Source organism: Vulpes vulpes, chromosome 8, assembly GCF_048418805.1.
Source record: "Vulpes vulpes isolate BD-2025 chromosome 8, VulVul3, whole genome shotgun sequence".
Taxonomy (NCBI): Eukaryota; Metazoa; Chordata; class Mammalia; order Carnivora; family Canidae; genus Vulpes; species Vulpes vulpes.
In genome coordinates this window covers 84,202,336-84,214,284 of record NC_132787.1, presented here as the reverse complement: position 1 = coordinate 84,214,284, position 11,949 = coordinate 84,202,336, and positions in this window count along the sequence as shown.

The following is an 11,949-nucleotide window of genomic DNA, read 5'->3' as shown; positions in this document are numbered from 1 at the left end:
GGCTTTAAGTTATTTTAAAAGTCTAATTTCTGCATGTCTTCTACAATTACCCTTTAGTCACTACCTAATAGGCAAGCAAGCAGGCTTTACTTGTACCATCTTGCTTGAACCTCCTAATGGTCTTAGGAAAAGGATGTTGTAGGTATCTCCATTTTATAGATCAATCAATTGTAGCAGAGATGAAGAAACATCTTGTTGAGAGAAACACAAGTGGCTAGGCCATGGTGGAGCCACAAATCCAACTCATTCTGTGGAAACCAAAACCTATTGTTGGTTCCCCTCCATTAAGTAATCCTACTTTTATGAGAAGCAATCCAATTTCTTCTTTAAATGAATGCATTTTGAGCAGCCTGGGGGGCTCAGCGGTTTAGCACCACCTTCAGCCCAAGGCCTGATCCTACAGTCCCGGGTTTGAGTCCCACATCAGGCTCTCTGCATGGAGCCTGCTTCTCCCTCTGCCTGTGTCTCTGCCTCTCTCTCTCTCTCTCTCTCTCTCTCTCTCATTCTCTGCCTCTCATGAATAAATAAATAAAATATTTTTAAAAAAATAAATGAATGCATTTTGGAGTCAGTCTGCAGAGGCTAAACTGAGCTCTGTTGCTCAGCCACTATACAGCCTTTAAGAAATTATTCTACTCCAGTCTAGTCTCATCATCTATGAAAAGGGATAATAATTGCTCCTTCTAGATCAGGTTCACATGGGATTTAAAGTTCGTGTACACAGAGCACTTAGGACAAAGCCTGGTACCATTAGCACTCCTTTGGCGTTACTCACTTCTATTCTTTTCCATGCTCTTATAGCAAAAGAAGAGCCAGAGGATTAAAATCAATTAGTGTATGGGAGTGGTTCTATTGCATCAAATATATCGGTTCATTTTGCATGACAAAATCGTCTAGTTCTTGTTTTAAATCAGAACTCTGCAAGTCAGATGGAATTTCAGTCATCCCATAATAGCCTTGCAAGATTTGATTTAAAAATTAAAATGAAAAATCACTTTATGCTGTACATGGCTTTAACAAGACTTCTATCTTCTATCAATTATGTAGTAATGTCCATTGTCATGGTGAATCATTTAAAGTAGACATTGAAGTAGATGGCATCACTTGAGGAGACCCATTTCAAAGCAGAGTGTATAGTATGCCCATGTGTGTGCACACATGCATACACATAACTGGGATTAGACTCAGAATGCCAGTGTGCCAGTCCTAACTCTGCTGATCACCTTCTAGTAAAGCATATTTAAAAAATCTTAAATTCTTTACTGCCAATGAAACAAAACACCTATCCTTTCACTGAGCCTATTTTGAGGATCAAATGAAGTAACATCTGTGTACAGTGTTCAGTACAATAAACTTATTTTCAAAACCAAAGTACAGTGTTACAGAAACTTAATTTTTTTTTTAATTTTTATTTATTTATGATAGTCACAGAGAGAGAGAGAGAGAGTCAGAGACACAGGCAGAGGGAGAAGCAGGCTCTATGCACTGGGAGCCCGATGTGGGATTCGATCCTGGGTCTCCAGGATCACGCCCTAGGCCAAAGGCAGGCGCCAAACCGCTGCGCCACCCAGGGATCCCCAGAAACTTAATTTTTATATTTAAAAACTGCATTAAATTCACCCCCAAATTCTACTAACCGTTTTTATGCCATAGCCTTTCACAGTACAAGAGTTTTGGAATCTAGGGGCTTACATTTCTATACTGGTCTCCTATAAGAGATCAAATGCTTTACTGTATCTAGGGTTACAAAGATTATCTTCTCCAATAGTGGTTTAGTGCAAGGACCCAGAAGAATGAGGGCAAAGGGGAGTTATATTACACATTACATCATTCTTTCACCCCCAGTTATTTGAGAACATGCAATGCACTAGTAATAATGCAATGAGACTCAGTGGCCTACATTCCTTGCTCACTGAGCATTCCACAGAGAGTATTGATGGGAAGTCCCTCTGTGTAGCCATTAGGCAAAATGTGCTCTGTAGCAATCTGTGTCCAGCTTGCAGATTGTGACTTCCAGTTTATATGCATCCTACAACCTAACCCAATGTAGCTGGGATCCCAGCACTGGTTTCCCTAGAGCAAGCTGTACCATTGGTAGCAGTTTATGCCAAATAGCATCTTCTGGCCACTTCCCTTTTAATTAAGTATGTGTTCAAGGCCTGAAGCTCATGGATGACTTTTTCAGTTTTTCTGGTATATTCATTTTGAGGTTCATTTTTCTGAATCACATTCCTTACTCTCAGCCCCCAGGTCTCCTCACCATTTTTCAGCATCGTACATTAAACTAGCATGCCAAACTTGATTAAATGAGTAAAAACAATGTGGCCATATTTTCTTTTTGATGCTGAATTACTAAGTTATCTAAATAGACTTCAAGAATCATTAAGCTTCATCCCTAGCAGACACCATTAATCTTATGGAACTAAAGAGATTCCAAGAAAACCTAAACCCAGATATGTTGTTGTTCCATCAAGTTAGACAAAGGTTTTGTGAAAAGACAGAAGATAACACTGGCCATTGGCCCACTCATCACTTAACATTATAGCAGATTTTTTCCCCTCCCCTTTTCACTAATGTGAGCATACAAAGGATAGAAATTGTTGACTCAAAGCCCACACTCAAATATTTTTTTTTTCTCTCCAATAGGAATAGACCTTTATATAGAATTCAAAGATCATTCAAGGTCAAGGCTTAGGTGCTTATGTATTATGATATCTGTTTCCCTCTCTGTCTTTCTTAGCTAAATCTAGTCTTGAATCAGTTTTAGTTGGTTGCGTTTTTTTTCCTGACATCCACTGATTTTACCATTTAATGTTAGTGGTTTTTTTTTTTTTTTTTAAATGTAATCCTTGGTGAAATTGTAAAAGCAGGACATACTGACTGATAAGCATAAAATCATCAAATGCTTATGCTATGAACCAAATATAATTACTCAGCTTGGGATACAGCCAGAAGCATTTGCTATTGGAATTTTAATGTCAAATGGCAAGAGATTTCCATTTACTTTAGTTCAGAAAGTTCATGGGCACGTGTCAATCATCGTATCTGTTTTTGAAAATAACACTACAGTGTTCCAACTATTTTTCCAATTAATTCTTCCCCATTATTATATTCTCACCATGATTCTACTGCAAGTATGTTCTTTAAAATCTAGATATGACCTCTATTCAAGAGCTGTTTCTTGTTTCTCTGAGGATTTCTGGATGAAGAGATGGCTTTGTAATTTAATTGGGTTTTACTCCAATATAATAATAGCATGCTTCTAATTGTCAGATACTTCAAAGAGCAAGTTAAATAAACACTATTTTATGAACTGAAAAAAGTTTTATTGGCCATTAACTTTTATAAGCCAGTTTCAAGGTAGTACCTTATACAATCAAATGTGTTGCCTTACTTTTTGTTTATGGGTCATTTTATCACTACATGGTTTTGTAAAAATAGTAAAAACTATTGAAGGGTTCATATATCTAAAGACACACACAAATTTATTAATGCCATTAGTGTTTATATGGTTATAATACATATTCTATTGACTTTACAGAATTCATTTAAATACTATCCCTGGAGAAGTCAATAATTAATGGGAACTTGATTTTAGAAATGCACACTTGATTTGGTAAACATTAAAAATAAACTATTAACTGTTTTCACTGTTGTTGAGTGACTAATATATAAAACCTAAATAATTATTTCTTTTTACTAACATTTCCCATGGAAGAAAAATTTCTAGATTATATGACTGGGTTTTTCTCAATCATCATTTCTTATGTAATCCAGATTTGTTATTTTCCAGCTAAGGCTGAACAGCTTTGTCCAGTGCCTGTTCTCTAGTGCTCAGTCTGGAGCCATGGATACTTTCCAGCCAACCCACTTACTGCCAAAGCCACTTTTCCCTTGGGCCTTATTTCAAAGTCCAGCTTGCATGCATTCTTACTGCTGACCCTGAATGCTTTCTCCTGATAGTTTACTCTAGACTATATTGTTCTTAAGGCCATATCTATTATTGTCTCAGGTGACTTGCTAGAATCTTGAGGGAAAAGAAAGCTATGGAAATTGATTTGGGAAGGCCTGCTTCATCAGCTTTCCAGACACACCAGGTGTATATAAATTATAGTTTAGGATTGAGCAGAGATAGAATTATTAACCAGATTAATGTTAAGCAGCATTATATTATGTACCACACAAATCAATAATGATCCTAACACCAGGTCTTTTTAAAATTATTTCCAATGCCTACCACAGTATACTTTCCATATGTGATAAATAAATCTTTCTGCTGAGTGATTTAATGAAGGTATTTTTAAAACTATTAACACCAACACTGCAATATACATACACAAATGTATCTCATTTACTTATTAAACAGGTGTTTAATGGAACAAATTTTACGTCTGCTGCGATATACAGATGTTGCTGAATAATCACTATAAGACTTAAGAAGGGGAAGGCACTTAAAGACACACAGTTACTAAGGTGTAAATGACATTATTAACATAGATCTGTTTCATTTCAAATCCTATTTTATTTCATTGAGTCTCACTTTATTATACATTACCCAAAAATGTATTTAAAAAGCACATAGGACGATAATGGTTAATACATATTAAGTTCTTTCAATGTTTTAGGCATTTAGCTAAGTATATTATATTTAGGTAATTTAATATTTACAACAATTTATAATTTATTGTTCCTATAATACAGATGCAAAGACTGAGCTGCAGAGAAACAAGTCATATGCTCAGGAAAAGTTAGTAACAAAACTTTTATTTCCTAGATGTTTCACTCTAAATTTATGTGTTCAACTATTGCAGTAAATGTGAACAGGATAAAGAACTATCAAAATAAAGTCTGAACTAAATTATTTGCAAATGGTTTTAGGCAGGACAAGAATATATACAGAGTGAGCTCAGAGAGTAGCTGAAAAAAAGTGCTGTATCTAGAGAGGGTAAGAAGTACTCAAGCATACCCTGATAACTGAGAAATGCTTTTTGGGGGAAGTTAAATTATGGAACCATTTATGGAAGACTAAGTCATGAGAAGATCAAAAGAGGGAATTTGGGCAATTTAAGCATGCAGTACTATGGCAAGTGCTGTAAGGCAGAAGTAAAATAAATGGATAAAGCAGTTTTTGATTACTTTTGTCAGGAAATTGGCTGGAACTACTATGAAGGAATAGGGAGTTTGGATGAAGGAATTCAGGCATAGATGAAGATTTTTGAGGAGTATTAAAAACAATGGGATCTTATAACATACTTTTAAGAAAAAGGCATATACTTACTCATATATTCACTTTTACTTATGTAATAAAATGCCATTCTTGTGATCAATAAAAGATTCAAGCATTTTCTACAATTATTTTTCCAATAAATAACTTGGAGGCAAATGTAAGAAAGGATAACATAAAGCAGCACTGTATGGCTTAATTTCAATTTATTTATTTGATTAGTCTCTCTAACTTAAGTTCACATTAACATAGAGGAGAAAATTTTTATCTATGCATAGGAAATATATCTCATTGTAAAGGTTAATAACTTAGAAAATATGGCAGCAATTTTCTTTAGCATTGGCTTGATGTTAAATGGAAGAATATTCCACTACAGCCAACTTTGAAGTTTATCACTATAGCCATTTGAGTGCTATTGAGCTAAATAAAAGTGCTGTAGCAAATTTTTATAATGAGAATTTTCTTATTCATATTACTTACACTTGGATGAAGTGATTTTACTCTCTTTACTCATAAAAAGATAACATTTGAGAAGGCTTCCTTTGAGAGGTCATTTGCAGATATAAACACTTTTTTTAAAGATAAGGAGGAATGGCTTTCTGTTTCTAAAGATCCTCATGTTTCAATTAAACATTGAAACTTTCACAGAAATTGGGCAGCCCCAGTGGTGCAGCGGTTTAGCGTCGCCTGCAGCCCAGGGCGTGATCCTGGAGACCAGGGATCAAGTCCCACGTCGGGCTCCCTGCATGGAGCCTGCTTCTCTTTCTGCCTATGTCTCTGCCTCTCTCTCTCTCTGAATAAATAAATAATCTTTAAAAAAATTTCACAGAAGTTATACCAGCAATGTCAACTTTGAAATACCTCAACATTGTCAACTATGTTAAGATATGAGAATGGAGTAGAATAAATAACATTCTTTTTATTGAAGAGTCTGGAGTAGGACTAGAATAAACTTTTTAAATGCATATGCTTGGCTTCAGTTCTAACTTCTTCTTAAGCTTGAGCAATACTTTTCTGTTGGCAGATGCAAGGTGCTCTAAATCTCCAGAGATCCAAATGTATTATTTCAAAACGTTGTAACACATTTCTTCATCTTTCTCCACTGTTTTCCATTTTTAAAAGGTCATAATTACATCAGAGCTTTGATTATAGAAATTACCGATTAATGGCATTGGAAAATATTTCAAAAGAGTATCATATCTACCATTTGTTTTCTAGGCAGGACTTCGTCTAAACGGGTTATCATACCTGGAATGAACAAACATTCCTAGAAGGGAAAATCTTGCCATCCTCATTAAAACCCGCTTCAGATTAACCAAAAGAAAACCTGAACTATTACCTACATATGATTCTACATATTTAATGTGGTAGCAAGAGGTGGCTCATAGCAATCAGGTACTATAAACCTACCACCACAAACACTACCAGCCAACCCTCCACACAGTCACCCCTAAAAAAATAATCTAAAAAAAATAATCTCCTAGTAAAAAACAATTGTTGTGGCAATACAACCTCAAGAAATGTTTCTTTTCTTTTCCTTGTGTTTTGAATGGGATGATATCTATAAGCTTTCTCTAGAAATTCTGGAGTTTCTGCTAGCCTATATATGTATAGGCTTGAATGAATATATATCTAAAACACTGTTATATAATACATTCAGTTCTGGTTTCCACCTATAATGATTGAAACCATTATCCAGGTATGTGTAATATCTGGCCCTTCTAAGTGACCCCAATCCAAGCCCACTCCCTCAAACAGGTTAAGTTATCACACATCTGACAATTTGGCAGTCCTGTTACCTCAATCTTTAACCCATTCATTTCCTTTTCACCAGACATTATATTTCTTCCTCCCCTGGGTTTATGGCAACTCTATTTTCTTTCTTATCTTTTTCTAGATATTCTTAAGTTTCTCTGCCTTTCTCCCCCTCTTCAGAATCCACAATTCGTCCTAAAAATCCTATTCTCACTTCAAGTACATGTTTGTTAATCAACAGTAGACCTAGCTTTTCTGTCATCCAGATCTATATTGTAGCAGCCTGCCAGATATGTCCACCTTCATGTCTCATGATCAAAATGGAAACAAATCAAACAGACAAAATAACAAGTCTAGCCTTTCACGTTCAGTTTTTTTATTTTATTTTTTTTATTTTTTTAAGATTTTATTTATTTATTCATGAAAGACACAGAGAGAGAGAAAGAGAGAGAGGCTGAGACACAGGCAGAAGGAGAAACAGGCTCCATTCAGGGAGCCCGACGTGGGACTCGATCCCAGGTCTCCAGGATCACGCCCAGTGGCCCTAAACTGCTGGGCCACCAGGGCTGCCCTCATGTTCAGTTTTTTAAATGAAATCCTTACTAAATGTAGTCACCTAAGGCAAATTTGTCTTTGTTTCCTTAACAGCACTGTACTCTACTATCCCCCTGCTAAGTCCATCAAATACTGTTGATTCTACAATCTACAACCAGCTTCCATTGCTTTAATCTTTTGTGTGTTATACATTTCCTCTGCCACTCAGTGCAGACTCCTGGAATTTCACATAGACATAAGGGAAGAGCCTCCTGTACTGCTGCCTGGTACTAATTGTATCCTCACCCTCCTGACCCACAAGCAGAGACATTGCCCATTCTCCACACTGCTGCGTATTAGATCCTGTCATTCTCATTCAAAGCTTCCCAAAACACCTTTAGGATTTCCTCCCACACAAGTCCCTCCAAGGTCTGGACCTACCCACAACTCCAACTTCTTTCTCATGTTTTATGTTGGTAAAATATGCAAGAGATTCTCCTTCTGTCTGAAATGTGTTTCTCTTTTCCATGTCTTTTTCTTCTTTCATCTCTTATGAAAAATTGAGCTGAACACAGCCTTCAAAAATCTTAAGGTCCAGTCAAGAGTCACTATCTCTTGCTCTGTGCAATCCATGTAACAATATTTTTTTAAGATTTTATTTATTTATTTGAGAGAGAGAGAGAGAACATGCCAACTGAGGTAGGAGCAGTGGGAGAGGGACAAGCAGACTCTGCACAGAACTCCAATGCTGAGATCATGACCTAAGCCAAAATCAAGAGTCTAACATTCAACCTACTGAGCCATCCAGGTGCTCCATGCATACTATTCTTACACAACAGCACTCAGAATCTATTATTTTTAAACAAATTAAAATTGATTTAATTTTATATTTATTATTCAGTCCAGTAAATATTGGGTGGTAAATCTGTATTTGCTAAATAAAGATAAGTTGAAAAAAATATAGAGAAACAACTTCTATTTTCTTTTACTTGTAAAAGGTATTACCTTTTATTACCCCTTCACATTTCTGTTATTGCCTATTTCCAAGTGGTCTAAAAAAATGAGAACTAGTTCTCATAGGAATAATAATATTCTTTAAAAATAGGTAGTTTGTGGATTCTCTGAATAACTAGATATTTAAAATGATATGATTTCTTGGAAAACTTGTGCTGAGTTGTGTGTTGTCAGAAGGCATTCATTCAAATACCTCAAGATAGTGCTTAGCTCTCAAGGGAATGCAGTTATGAACATACACAGGGATAAAACTCTCTAGGAGAGAATATATTTCCTGCTTCTTCAACCAAGGAGTTAAAAAAATAAGCTGCATAGAGCATCATTAGGAAGATAAACAGCCAGTTCTCACTTTTCTAAGAGATACTCTGGGCATCTTCTTTATTTTTTTCTCTCACATTTTACAGCTTATAAATACAGCTATAATTCCATCTAATATTACTTTTTTGGGAAGGAGCAATTATAACTGTGTATTTACAATCATTACTGGTGTTTTACAAACTCCCTGTGGAAATAGCAAAGTGCATATGTGCATGTTGTATTAATTCACTAATTATTTTGGTCATTTAAAAATCCAATGTTAAGTCCCTAGAAACAAGCACTGATGTCCAAGTATGTATATGGATATCACTTTGTTTTTACTCAATTTAATTCAATAAATATTTACCATGAATATATGTGTTGAGAATCAGATAAAACACCAAAGGTAAAAGACATGAATGTTGTACTAAGGAAATTTTACATTTTTATTCAGTGTGGGGCATAAGAAAAGAAGATATGCAAACATAATATGAAATAAGTTAAATACCCAAGTGTTTGATCTTTAAGTATATTTTTCTCCTAAGGACATCAACTTATATTTCCTTTTTCTCATGAACACTGGATTACTAATAAGATTCTAGTATTCTGAATTGCAACTTTCAAGGATTTCTTAGACCAAGGAGTGTGTATAACACATATCCAATTTATAATGCAAAATAGTGTACTGTTAAAGGAACATTAACATAAAGTGTCTTATGATGATAAATAAATGTGATAGAATGTTCTAAAATATTAATTGCAAATAAGTACACTTCAAATTCAGAATAATTGCTGGCAGGAAGGACTGGTCCTACTCATTGAAAAGGTAATTCCACTTCTAGGGGGTGTCTCAAGGAAAATACCTGAAGCATATTAAAAGAAATAGGTTTATGCAACTGATGTTAAAATTATGTTATGACGTAAAGTATACTAAATGATCATAAAACAATGCAGTAAATAGTAGGCAATGATTAGGGCACTTATACAGCCAAAATAATCTTTTTCTCTAAGCTTATGTTATGAGGAATGCTTTTACTCTATTAAGTAAAACATTTAGGAATCTGAATTATATTTATGCTATAAGTGTGTTAAATTAAGCAAACTATACAAAAGGGGTCTAGTGTTAAGCATATGAAGTATTTAATTGGGCTTATCTGAGTTCTCTCATGCCTTTTGGCTCTTTTTATTCTTTTAAATATTTAATATTTTTAAAATTATGGATATATATAACAACTGCACTAGGAAAATAAATTTTACTTAAAATTTAAATAAATCATATAAAAATAAATGAAATCGTTTAGATCTATAAATCTATCAACAATTCCTCCTTTCTGTCTTCTGGAATGAAAACTGCTCATTTCCTTTGTGTTTTAATTGAGTACAATTTATTTAAAAAAAAACACTAAAACTTATAAAATCTTATATAAAAATGATAGCCAAAATGCTTATCACATGTAATAACCACTGACTTCTCTTTTTTGACAAATACGTACCTCAATATATTCTACTTTAGTCCATTTATAGACAATGCCAATCAAATTTTCAGTTGTTGCTGATTCTTCTCTGAATTTCCTCAATAGGAGAGCTAAACCTAAGAATATTACAATTAACATCCACCCAAAGTATAAACTACCAACCATTTTGCCTGCCAGGTTTTGAAATAATGAATCATCTTAGTAACAGATATGGAGGTAAAAACTGTACTGTCTGTGCAAAAATAATTTATTTACCATGTAAATTTTAATAGACTGTTTTTAAATAGCTTCAATATTTACATTGCGGAAAACACTTAATGTAAGGTTAAGATGAAGGAAATTTAAATGGTAAATTTCTTATGTAGCTGATATACCAAGATTAATTGATAATTGGCTGCTAGATAGTCTGGGAGACCACAGGAGTCAGTGGTAAAAGTGATTATCAGTTCTACCATATGCATTATCCGAAGTCACAAACACAAAAGAATCATTTCTTTTTTAAAAAAACTAATCTTGGGTTTCCATCTTTGACAAACTTTTCACATATAGCGCTTAAATCGGTGTCATAAAAGTTCTGTACTTTACTGAGCTTAAATAACTCAGCCCAACACCTCATGTCTAGAACAGCAGACCAAATTCAATTCAATTTTAAGAAGAGTAAAAAAAGACTGCAAAGGTAATGGAAATATACTTACCCATCAATATAAGGTGAGGAAAGGCAAGAAGGTGAAATGGAGAAAAGTCCTCTTGAAGGAAATAAAATTAGCAAAGAGATAATTGCCTATCTACTATATGGGAAATAATGTAAGCCATTTGGAATGAAGGTCACTTAAAAAAAAAGAAATTTCAGCAATGCATTCACAATAGACTTCAGCAAATCTGAACACTTAATCATTTTTAATATTTAGACTGGTTAGTCTGGTATCAACGTTTGTTGCTACCCACAGATTGTATTCCATGTTTTTGGTTGCACGTTAAATGGTTGCAAGCCAAAATCATGTAAATAAAACTGGCACAGGAAAAGTAAGAAAAGGATACAAGATATAATTGTGATTTGTATTTGACATTTTTAAAAACATTTTATTTATTTATTCATGAGAGACACAGAGAGAAAGAGAGGCAGAGACATAGGCAGAGAGAGAAGCAGGCTCCATGCACGGAACCTGATGTGGGATTCTATCCCGGGACTCCAGGATCACACCCTGGGCTGAAGGCAGGCGCTCAACCACTGAGCCACCCAGGTGTCCCTGTATTTGATGGGGTTTTTTTGTCATTCTGATAGACTATTGGTACTAGCTTCAAAAGAATAGGTGTGGGTAAACCATATTTTAGAGGCAATACAAATTTTTCTCCCCAGGCCAGAAGATATAGACTCATTTTAGGCCAGAGGATGACTTCTAGCCACATTTATTTCTAGCATAAACATGATAGACATAAGTAATTTCTCTTTGTTGGCTTATTTGCTCAATAGCAAATTGAGCTTTTCATTTTTTCCAAGTGAAAGTTTTCCAAATTTTCACTTTTTCCAAGTGAAAAACAAGTATAGACTCAACAAGATATAAGTAATGCAGGAACACATCTAGTCTATGGGGAGCCAACTATGTTAAAGGAAGCATCATAAGTCAGAATAGTGCTGTTACATGAGAATGG